This window comes from Crocuta crocuta, unplaced genomic scaffold (assembly GCF_008692635.1).
Source record: "Crocuta crocuta isolate KB4526 unplaced genomic scaffold, BGI_CrCroc_1.0 scaffold1, whole genome shotgun sequence".
NCBI lineage: Eukaryota > Metazoa > Chordata > Mammalia > Carnivora > Hyaenidae > Crocuta > Crocuta crocuta.
The window spans coordinates 7,081,909-7,093,402 of record NW_027527930.1 but is presented as its reverse complement, the minus strand read 5'-3'; the positions used below and the strand labels follow the sequence as shown (position 1 = coordinate 7,093,402).

The 11,494-nt window shown below is 41.0% G+C and overlaps 1 protein-coding gene across 2 annotated transcripts in view; it reads left to right on the top strand.

Moving 5' to 3' along the window:
• Nucleotides 1–220: 220 nt before the first annotated feature.
• Nucleotides 221–11,494, top strand: part of G3BP2 (G3BP stress granule assembly factor 2) — a 28,903-nt gene continuing 17,629 nt past the window's right edge. Inside the window, exon 1 of one of the 2 annotated variants that reach the window (XM_077750380.1) lies at nt 221–441. The gene's annotated coding sequence lies outside the window, so the exon portion shown is untranslated. The remainder of the gene's footprint in view (nt 442–11,494) is intronic. The other variant, XM_077750388.1, reaches the window with a different exon arrangement.

Below are 11,494 nucleotides of genomic sequence, written 5' to 3'. Positions count from 1 at the left end.
GTCAAATCAGCGGACTCTCGCCGCGGCTCCAGGCCGGTTCCGGTTCCCCGGCTTTCTGGGCGCGAGAGTACGTGAGCGCGGCGGCGTTCTGCGCGTGCTCCGCAGAGAAACGCGAGGAGGTTGGGTCCTGCTCGCGGAGGAGATGCGTGATTGGCTGAAGTCGTGCTGGGGGGTTCCCCAGCCCTTTCGGCAGGGGTAAAACAATAAGAGGGGGCGGCGGCAAAGGGGGCGGGACGTCCGTGTTCCTTGTCGTTCGCCGCAGCGCCTGGCGCCCGGGAAGAGGTGGTTGTGAGGGAAGCGAGCTTGCGGCTCTCCGGCTTCCGAGGCTTCAGGTTTGTCGGAGGGAGGGGGCTGCGAGCGAGAAGAATCTACTGCAGCCGGTCCTCGGCGACTCTCCTCTTGACCTCCGCGCGACGTACCCGCCGCCGCTGTTGGTTGGAGGTGTGTACGGGGGCCGGGAAGGGAGGTCGGTGTGGTGGTCGGAAGGGGACATTCCCTTCGCGCGCCGCGGCTCGAGGCAACCGTACTGTGCGTGAGCCCCGGTGTCGGAGGTGTCCGGGTAGAGAGAGACATTGTTCTTGCCGGCTGCCTACGCTGCCGTTGTGTGCGTGGAAGAAGCCGAGCCTTTCCTTGCAGGTGAGGGATGGGAGGCCGCGTGGGAAGGGAGGTGACTGGCGCGCGTTGTGCAGACGGAGGGCTCCGCGGCACAGGTGGGGCCCGGATTTGTTGGAGATGAGGTGGCGAGCTGGGAAAGGGGACGCAGCAGCTCCCAAAGGCGCTCTGGTGGAGGCGTAATTCGGGACGTGGAGGAGTGGGCTTTCTGGAGAGGATGTTTTAGGGTGAGGAGCCCACCAGCCTGGTCTCCGAGCCGTTTGCGTCTCTTATTCCCGGTTTCAAGGGAGCGGGGAGGCCGTCGCCGCCCCGCCCGTGGGGGAGGGGAAAAGAGGCTGTGTCGGCGGAGGCAGAAGCGACGCAGATGCGAAAGTAGCGGCCTCCGGGCACCATTTCTGTGCACCGAAACAGAATCCGGGTTTGAAGGCAGCCGCAGCTTTGCTTACCCAGTATCTAGTGTTCCGCGGTCTTTGACCTCCCTCCCGCCCTCCTTGGGTTTATTCCCAACGTATTCAGAAACCTGGGCTCTATATATAACGTACGTCTTCCTACTCTTTTTATGCAGGCAATCCCTTCTTGACCCAGGAGTAGAAAAGATGTTTTGAGTGGTTGGGAAATGGGTTTCTTCCTCTTCCCCCACTTTTGGGTGGGGGCGGGAAGATAGTCTAGGAGGCGAACATAAGCTTCCTTATATTGTGTTGATTTTTGTCAGTCGACTCTGATTGAATTTTATCTGCGTCTTTAAAAAGCGGATTTCTTAAGATGGCTCTGTGCCGATTTGGAGCGAATATAGATTTGCATTTACAGTTTTCCGCATAGATCAAATTTTTTCCCCAACGCATACCTAATTTCTTAACAGATTTTTTTTTTTTTTTGACGGTAGGTACTTTTGCTTCCTTTTAAAAAAAAAAACAACAAAACTTGTGCACGGAAGCTGGAATGATAGTAAAGTTGACCCCCACCTCCCCATATAATTGTTATCATTTCAAATTGGGTTAAAAATACTGGTTTTTAGGTTCAAAGCTCCACACACCGTTCTAGTCCTCCAAATGTGAGCATAGCCTTTACCTGGATCTGTGAATCATAAACCGCAGTTAGGGAACCCCGTATGTTAGAGGGAAAGAAGATGGGAATTCCTTGTCCAGCTCCATATTTGGCAGTTAATATAGCCTTAGGCATGTGAACAAAGTTTCTAAGTAAACATTTGGCCCTTTTAGTATCCAGTGATACTTTTGATGTCCAAAATTCCTGGTCTTAAAAGATAGACGATATGATTAGTTTGAACTTAGACCTGGATTATGTGTAGGTTCTTTGGTGATAGTACCTTCCTGTTTTCTTAAATTTTTAGGATTAGTCATGGTGGATCCTTATGTTATAACTTAATCTTTAGAGACTGTTTTAATTCTGAAAGGCTGTCGAGGGATTGTAGGGAGGATAAGGACCTCAAATAGATTGCCTATTAAAAGCTGCTATGGTTCAGGTTTTTTAATATTTGGGGTTAAAATATTAGTGGTGAAGAAGTGTTAAGAGTGAAGTGAGTCAATGCTTGTGGGGTTCTTAGGGATCAGAAGTAGAAGAAAGAAGAAAGTAAGTCTTAATTTGCTAGTCTAAATGGTGTTCTCTTAGTAGCTGAGCAGCCGATTCTTGAATTTTCAGTAATAATGGCACTGTTGGTAGCAGGAAATACTCATTGCCCATATTTTACTTATGAGATAACAAAAATAAAAATTTCAATAACAGTTGCTGAGAAATCTGTAAATAACTAATTGTGCATTTAGATTCTTAACAGTTTCCTTATTATGAAGAATTATTATTATTGATTACCCATTATCAGGATTGAAGATTCTTGGGGCGCCTCAGTGGCTCAGTTGGTTAAGTGTCCAACTCTTGATTTCCCCTCAGGTCATGACAGCAGGAGCCTGCTTGGGATTCTGTCTCCCTCTTTCACTGCCTCTCCCCCCCTACACACACACACACACACACACACACACACACACACACACACTCTTTCAAAATAAACAAACATTAAAAAACATATTTAAAAGTTATAAACTTTTTTTTAAGGATTCAAATTTTTTTCTTAGGTTGCGTTAAGACTTTTCCCCCACATTTTACACAGAGTTGATACGGAGGTGGTGAATGACTCCCCACCGCCCCCTTTTTTTTGTTTAGTTTAGAGAGAGAGGGAGAGACAGAGACACTTCCTGACCAACGTGGAGGGATACAGAGGGAGATGGGATTCAAAGTAGGCTCCAGGCTCAGAGCTGTCAGCACAGAGCCTGATGCTGGGCTCAAACTCACGAACTTTGAGAACATGACCTGAGCTGAAGTCAGATGCTTAACCAACTGAGCGACCCAGGCGCCCCAGTAATGACCTCTTTTATTTAAAAAAAATTTTTTTTAATGTTTTATTTATTTCTGAGAGAGAGAGAGAGAGAGAGAGACAGTGTGAGCAGGGGAGGGTCAGAGAGAGAGAGAGGGAGACACAGAATCCGAAGCAGGCTCCAGGCTCTGAGCTGTCAGCATAGAGCCCGATGCAGGGCTTGAACCCACTAACCTTGAGATCATGACCTGAGCTGAAATTGGACGCCTAACCGACTGAGCCACCCAGGCGCCCCAAGGAATAACCCCTTTTAAAGGCTGTGTTTGATAGGTACAAACTTGAGGGTGGCTTCTGAATTTAAATTCAGTAGAATTTCATCAATAAAACTGACTTTGTTATGCTACTCTGCGGTGGTAGACATTTGATTAAGAGCTGCTAAGACAGATTGGTTCTCCTCCCAAAACCCTGGACTGGCTTCAGAAGCAATTGACTCCGTTCTTGATGGCTGTGCCTCAACATATTCATATCATTTAATTTCTAGATATTTTACCTTATTTTGGCATATCATTGTGGGTATTTGGGGATGACTCTGGGTTTTTTTCCTCTTTTGTTACGGTCTTCTGCATTTTAGCTCCTCCCAACAGTATGAAATAAGCTACCAGTTGGACTTAAAAAAGAATTTTTTATATTTTTGCACTTGGAGCTGTTCATTTTTTTAATGTTTATATTTTTTTGAGTGAGAGAGGGACAAAGAGAATCCCAAGAGGGCTCTGCTCTGTCTGATGTGGGACTGACCTCACCAATCCATGAGATCATGACCTGAGCTGAAACCAAGAGTCAGATGCTTAACTGACTGAGCCACCCAGGTGCCCCCCCCTTTTTTAATTTGTTTTTAATGTTTATTATTTTTGAGAGAGAGCATGTGAGTAGGGGAGGTAAGAGAGACACCGTAATGCTTGGTCACTTTTAAGAGCTTCTGAACTTTAAAATTTGCCTCCTAACTTTTGGGGCGTGAGGAAAGGCTGAATCCACAACTACGTTTTATTTATTTCTGCCACTGGTACTTAGTTCTGGTTTGTGATGCTTTCATTTTATGGTCTGCCACAACAAATTGAGGGTTTCTGCCCTAAAGAGGTATTCATTGTTGGGTTGACTGGCTGGCTCAGTCAGTAGAACATGCCGCTCTTTAAAAAAAATTTTTAAGTTTATTTATTTTTGAGAGACAGAGACAGCATGAGTTGGGGAAGGAGAGAGAAATCCCAAGCAGGCTCCACCCTGTCAGCGCAGAGCCCCATTCAGGACTCCAGCTCACGAATGGTGAGATCATAAGATGATGATCTGAGCCGAAATCAAGAGTCCGAGGCTTAACCGAATCAGCCACCCAGGCGCCCCTAGACCATGCCACTCATGATCTCAGGGTTGTGAGTTCCAGCCCCATGTTGGATGTAGAGATCATTTAAAATTTAAAAAAAAAAAAAAAAAAAAAGTTTTAAAAAAAGAGGAAGATTCATTGCTGTTTTGATTGGTAAAGTCATCTGGAGTTTCAGGAAGTTCCAGTATTATGTGATTAGAAGTTAAGAGTGGGAATAGTCTATGGCTCAGTAACAAAGGGATTAGGCCTGACTACTTTGACTCCAGGTCTGAGTAAGGGGCTCTAGAGGAGAAAGGTAGTTAAGTACCAGTATAAATTAGCTGGGTCCTAGCATAGACATAGCCTTTGGTCACATAGTTTTTTTTCTGGTAAGGAACTGCCTCCTGTTAACTAGAGCTCTTATTCTTTTTATAGGAATCAAGATACAGTACCTGTAATCTTACAGGCTGAAAAAATCTTTTTTGTAGATTAAAAAATTTTTGTAATTGTCATTTTTTTGGGGTTTCCTGATTACCTACTTTTGAAAAAGATGACATAGTAGCTCAGCTTCTTAGCAATTTTCATTTTGGTTATTTTTTCTCCAGGCATTGAAATAGCCACCAAATGTGACAAGAAATTTCATGTCAGTAATTTGCAGTGAGTGAAATCCCCACTGCCCCCCCCCCAACTACTTGGGCAGTTATCACTTTTTATAAATGGCGGTCAGGACACTCCAGGCTCCTCAAAGACTGAAGTTTTGATTGTGCCATTTGATGCTTATATACTGTGATGGTTGCAGGCAGGTGTTTGAAGTTAACAGTTATAGTTAGATTTTATGATTATATGTAGATCTAGCCATTTTTATCACTGTGGATAATGGAGAAGTTCCTTTAATAAGAATGGAGATGCCATTTCAGAGATCCCTGATATTAAAGAGAACTGATGGAATACAAAATTATTTTGCTTGGGATCTTTTTTTTAAGTTATGTATTTAGAGAATGAGAGAGAGAGAGAGTGTTGTGAGTGGGGAAGGAGCTGAAAGAAAGAGAGAATCCCAAGTGGGGCTCCATCCCATAAACCGTGAAGTCACGTAACCTGAGCCTAAATCAAGAGTCAGACACTTAAGGGACTGAGCCATGCAGTCTCCCTTGTCTTTCCTATTGTAATCTTCTCTGATAACTTTGGCTATAGTAGATCTAAAAAATTAGTTTCATTTTCTTGCCCAAGTGCATGCATAGCCTTTACATTGTACCTTGTAAATTTTGTGTTCAGTGTGTGGTCTCTTTGATGGTTTTTCTTGTCTTTGAAAGTATTTTAATGACTGCACGGAATTGATGTTTTATATTATAGTTGGCATTCAGTTTATTCTATCAGGTAAGCATATCAAGTGTTTTATAAATCACCTTTTGGAAAACCTTGATGTTGGAGAGTGCAGTGCCCCTTAGTTAGGATCCTAGGCAGTAAGCTCTTTATTATTCTTTCTGTATGTAGCTGATCAATTTTTTATTTTTTTTAAGTTGTAATGTTTGTTTATTTTGGAGAGAGAGACAGAACAAGCGGGGAAGGAGCAGAGAGACACGGAATACAAAGCGGGTTCCAGGCTTCGAGCTGTCAGCACAGAGCCTGACATTGGGCTCAAACCCACAAACTACGAGATCATGACCCAAGCCAAAGTCGGATGTCCAACAACTGAGCCACCCAGGCGCCCCTGAAATTTCTTAGAAGTTCTAAAATTAAGAGCTTTAAATTCTGATTTTAAAGTTCTGAAAGTTCTTAAAAGTATTTGTGCCCAAACTGCTATACTGTATTTGATTGTTTGGACCTTTAGTGTCAAAACTCTCTAACTTCATACTACAGGAGTAGCATGTATTCATGTAGGTGACTGTATACCATACATTCACATATAAATATGCCCATGTTCATAGATGATTAACTTTAAAAATGGCTTAAAATTGCATGCTTAATGATTTTAATTGTCTAATCTATTCACTGACATTTCTCTATAGTTTTATTCATTAGCTATTGAAATATCTTTGTATTTTAGTAGTTTGCTTCTATTTTTTTAGGAGGTCTTTAGTATCAGAACAGATGCTTTAATCAGATACTTTAAACAGATACTTCAGTATCAGAATAGATATTTTAATCCTATCTTGTGCATAGCAGTGGTGGATGCTACAAAAACTGTCTCCTGAGCATCTGCTGGAAGCATAACACTGCCAGGCTTATGCTTGGCATCAGCACAGAGGAGTCTTCCAAATAGAAGGGTGTGCCTATACACATGTGCACATATTCTTAGGATTAAATGCATTAATAAGAGCTAAAAGAGATACATAACACTAAGAGGAAGAAATGGTTAATCCTGCCTGATGGACCTAGCCCAGAAAGCCAGAGGGAGATGGGAATGAGATCTTAAGCAGGTTTTTGAAGAATGAATAGGGGAAAGATTTGGTGGCAGAAGTTTTTGTGGAGATGGTCATCCCCTAAAAATTCTTTTCTCTTAGCTTTGGCTTGGAATATCCACTTCCTCATTTTCTGCATGTCCAATTTCTTCCTGTTCCAGTTTTCAAGTGGTATATTCTTTGTGGTAGTGCTGTAGCATTTATCACATAATTGTGTTTAGGACTTCTGTCTCCAACTGGACTTTAAATTTCTTTGGAGCAGCAGATCAAGTCCTTCATGTTCACTATTTTCCTTGCATAATTTCTGGCACATGTAGAGTGGACATTCAATAACTGTTGAAAGAATTTGTCTTCTCCCACGTATTCACCCAGCTTATGTTGAATGAGGTAAGACAGTGGCCTAAAGAATGAAAATCTCAGGTTCGGGGAACGATGGTGAGTGGCATAGTGTTCTTCGAGCACAGACTTTGTTACAGAGGTGAGAGATGTGATGGGAGACAAATTTGAAAAGTTGGTCAGGACCATGAATTTCAGGCTGGATTTTTGTGTAAAGCCTTATATTTCAAAATGAATGCAGATGTTTGGATTTTCCTTTATGTAATGAATGCTGCACATGATAAAGAAGCTTTGAAGACTTGAAGGTGTAAGAGTGATAATTCAGTAGGAGCCGAAAGGGTGGGATAAATGCAAAAGACTTGAGTTGTTAGGATTTCACTGTTTGAAGCTTAAAGAAGGAAAATCACTTAGGACTGAGCATTTGAGCCAAGAAGATGGTGGTACCATTAACCAGAAATAAGGAAAACTTTTATGTGTATCTGGGGAAGGGATGCATATATTGGGTAACCTATGAGGTTACATGTAGGTATTCAGCAGGGAATTAAAAATGTAAAATTTGAGTTCATGCTACAGATTAGCTATCCTCTTAGGTAGATATGAGAGACAGAATTTTGAGAACTTTTGCATTTTGATGAGAAGGAAAGTTGCCTTATCCTAGAAATCAAGAAGCATTTAGGAGTAGGCTATCAACAATGCTAATGTAGACAAGTGGAAGACTGAGGGAGAGGGAGGTCTTTGGAGTTTTCGGAATTGTGACTTTCTGGAGCATTATATTTAAGGGAGAGCTCAGATTATAACACTTGAGAGTGGAGGAGAGATAAGGAAGACTAATGCACATTTCGTAATTTAGGGAACAATATGATTAACAAAAAGTACTTTGAGAATCCAGAGGAAAGACAGTTATAGTCTATTGAATCAGGAAATATTTTCAGGGGGACAATATCTGGGCCCAAATAAATGCATAGGGTTTCAATCATTAAAGATAGGAATATATGGAGTGAGTATTGGAATAGGAATCAAAGGACTTAGTTCTTGTTTAGTAGACTTCTAGAATCCTAGTGTTGGAGCAACCTAAACATTGTTAGACATAGACTGTTTTACTAGATTTCTGCTAAATTGTGCAGAATTGTATCTCTGGGATAAATACCTACATTGACCGGCTGTTTATGAAGTAGCTCTATTCTGGTTATTCTTGGGATTATATGAAACTAAATCTACCTTCCTGTAATGTTGATTTATTCTTCATCCAGTATTCAACTTGTACAAAGTAGAGTAGAATTGTCAGCTCATTTTAGACATTGTAGCCTGAGATTGTGTGCTTTAGGGGCAGCTGTATTATACTAGTTAGTGATTTACTGAACCTTTAACCAAAAAGTGAGCAAACAAATCTGAGTACTTAACTAAAAGCTGAAGTTTTAATCAAGGAAGGAACCAAAAGTTCCTTTTGTTGATTAAAAAAAAAAAAGTATCAAAATAGCCAAAGGAACCAGTTCCTTTGATTTTTTTTTTTTTTAAGTTCTTTTGAAATTGAAGTATATTGTAAGGTGAAGCCCAGTGTGACGTTCTTTTCTCTTACTTTTGTATATGTGTTAATTTTCTTTCTGTCCTCCACTTCCCTCTCACTGGTATTAAGAGATTCAGAAAAGATAGTGCCAGTTGATATAGAGCAATTTCCCATGAGAGCTGGAGTGGATATACTTCAGGAATTAGTCTAGGCAAATGTAGAGGAAACATTTTAAGAAATAAGAATGAATAAAAAGATGTTGAAGATATACAGGGATTTTTAAGTGAGGTAAAGTTGGAAAGTACAATGATCTCAAATAGTTGAGGCTCTGTAAATTATATCTGGAAAACCAGATTGAATCATGTTGGTATTTGGATGAATAAATAGGATTGATTTTTTTTTTTTAAATGTTTGTTTATTTTGAGGGAGAGAGAGACAGCAAGCAGGGGAGAAGCAGAGAGAGAGTGGGAGACATAGCAGGCTCCAGGCTCTGAGCTGTCAGCACAGAGCCCAACGCGGGGCTCTAACTCCCAAATCATGAGTTCATGACCTAAGCCAGAGTCAAACCCTTAACCAAATGAGCCACCCAGGTGCCCCAGGATTGATTATTTTTAATTGACAAGGAAAAGTGAATTTACATTGTGCATCCCAGTGTGACACAAGTCTCCACGTTTTCAAAAGTTTATAGGAAAAAGTGGGGTTTAATACATGGAATTTTAATTTATCCAAAAAAATGTTAGATGATAATTGCTCTTAGTCTTTGGAGGTGCTAGAGGCTAACAACCACATGAAAAAGATTCTTTTTGTACAGAAGTAACCTTTAATCTTGGCTATCTTTGTTGAACTTTATCGTCTTGTAGTTTTGACCAGAGATCATATCTCAGTTTGTAAATCAGGAAATTGGAAAGCTATCTCTGTCATAGGCTTAGGTAGTTAAAATCTTTTTCTTAGTCTCATGTTCAGAGGTTTGTTTTTTTATCCTTTTTAAAAAAGAAATGGAAGGACTCAAATCCCAGAAATTGCTTACGTATGAGTTTGCTTACGTATGAGTTGAGTACTTTGCCGAGAATAATAAAAATTGCACAGTTGTTCTTATTATCACGTTTATTCTGAATGTGTAATTTGGTCCGTCCCCCCCGCTTGACTGGATTGTGATATACATTGGCTTTGCGTGAATTATAAACACAAACTTAAGGGGTGCTTGGGTGGCTCCGTTGGTTACATTTCCACCTCTTGATAGCTGCTCAGGTCACAGTCTCAGTTGTGAGATTAACTTTACCTCAGCGCAAGAGGCCTGCTTGTGACTCTTTCATATCTTTCTCTCTCTCAAAATATTAAAAATAAAGTATGTATAGTTTTCACATTAATTTTACTAGATAAGTACTTCACCCTTCGTCATCATTCAAAATAAAAATAGTGTGTAGTTTAGCTTTGTTGCTTTAAATAAATACCAAATGAGAGTTCTTTTATGCATTAGGGTTTGCTAATTCTTATTGGAAGTTTTAGGTTTGGGAAGAAACTAATGGTTTCTGATTCCGCTTTGTGATTTTTTTTCTTTTCTCCTTTTTATGAGTTGGTTTAATTGTAAGTGGTATAGAAGTCAAGGTAGAACAGAAGACTGGGGAGCAGACTGGCAGAATTCTAGGCTGGGTTTACTCCGACCTCAGAGTAAGGTAGAAATGGCTGAGTAACAGGAAGTAAAGAGATGAGCCCCACTATGTGTTTTGTTTCCTTTTTTTCCCGAAACTGTGTTTATTCCTGAATGTGCAGAAGGCTCCAAAACACTTCTTTATAGAGATTGGTGACAACAGATTTTATGGCAGAGAACCAGATGTTTTAAACAGCAGTAAAGATCACCATCTCCTGATGGAGACAAAAGGAAGTGCTTACTTTCTGCTAGATTTCTCCATTCCTCCTGTGGTCAGAGGATTTTTCCCCTGTGGCCTTCATTTTAGCTCTTCCAAGGGGAGCTTCTTACCACTGCTATTCCCAGACCCTGCCACTGGAAGCCGTGAATTCACTTTTTTTTTGAGTTCACTATTTTTGAAAACAAGTGAGATGTTACTTAAAAATTTAAACAGATTTAAAACAGATTTGTTGTTTACTATTTCAGGACAGTTGTAAAAGGAGAGCACATTATGTGAAAGTTGAATTGGGAGTTACTAGGATTGTATAGAGCTACCGTCTTTTTTTTTTTTTGCCTTTTAAAAATGTTTTTATTTTTTTAATTTTTTTTATTTTTGAGGGAGAGCGAGAGCTCCAGCGCACGCACAAGTAGGGGAGGGGTGGAGAAAGAGGGAGACACAATTTGAAGCAGGCTCCAGGCTCCCATCTGTCAGCACAGAACTTTACATTGGTCTTGAACCCACAAACCGCTAGATCATGACCTGAGCCAGAGTTGGACACAACTGATCTTGCCACCCAGGAGCCCCTCTATAGAGCTACAGTCTTCCCTGTAGGCTCTGCTATGGTTGATACCTGATTTTTATTTTAAGTTTCATTTATTTATTTTCAGAGAGAGAGGGAGAGAGAATCCCAAGCAGTGTCCACACTCATCCCAGAGCCCTACCGGGAGTTCAGTCTCAGGACTGCGATATCACGACCTAAACCAGTATCAGGAGTCAGATGTTCAACTGACTGAGCCACCAGGTGCCTAGATTTATTGTTGATTTTTAATGGTAATCATTATCATTTTGAAGGTAGTGAAATAATTCCAAGGAGAAAGAATACAAAGAAGATACAAGTCAGTAGTTTTCCATGATAAGTGTAATCTCCAGGTCCTAACTAGTGCTCTCTGTCTGGTTTTAAAAAATAAAATATTGGAATCCAAGGACATAGATTATACTCCACAAAGGAGAAAGGTATAGTGGACAGAAAGACTTGGTTATGGTGTTCATTGTGTGAGGCAGCGTAGTACACTCTTGGGAATGAAAGAACTGTGAGATGCTCCCCCCCACCCCCCCTTGAGG